Below are 557 nucleotides of genomic sequence, written 5' to 3'. Positions count from 1 at the left end.
CACAGTAATCCAAGTCTATGCCCCAACCAGTAACACTGAAGAAGCTGAAGTTGAATGGTTCTATGAAGACCTACAAGACCTTTTAGAACTAACACCTAAAAAAGATGTCCTTTTCATTATAGGGGACTGGAATGCAAAAGTAGGAAGTCAAGAAACACCTGGGGTAACAGGCAAATTTGGCCTTGGAATACGGAATGAAGCAGGGCAAAGGCTAATAGTTTTGCCAAGAGAACGCACTGGTCATAGAAAAAACCCTCTTCCAACAACACAAGAGAAGACTGTACACATGGACATCACCAGATGGTCAACACTGATCAAATTGATTATATTCTTGGAAGCCAAAGATAGAGAAGCTCTATACAGTCAGCAAAAACAAGACCAGGAGCTGACTGTGGCTCAGACCATGAACTCCTTATTGCCAAATTCAGACTGAAATTGAAGAAAGTAGGGAAAACCACTAGACCATTCAGGTATGACCTAAATCAAATCCCTTATGATTATACAGTGGAAGTGAGAAATAGATTTAAGGGACTAGATCTGATAGAGTGCCTGATGAA

This window comes from Bison bison, unplaced genomic scaffold (assembly GCF_000754665.1).
Source record: "Bison bison bison isolate TAMUID 2011002044 unplaced genomic scaffold, Bison_UMD1.0 scf7180017864142, whole genome shotgun sequence".
NCBI classification, from domain to species: domain Eukaryota; kingdom Metazoa; phylum Chordata; class Mammalia; order Artiodactyla; family Bovidae; genus Bison; species Bison bison.
This window is presented reverse-complemented; position numbering follows the sequence as displayed.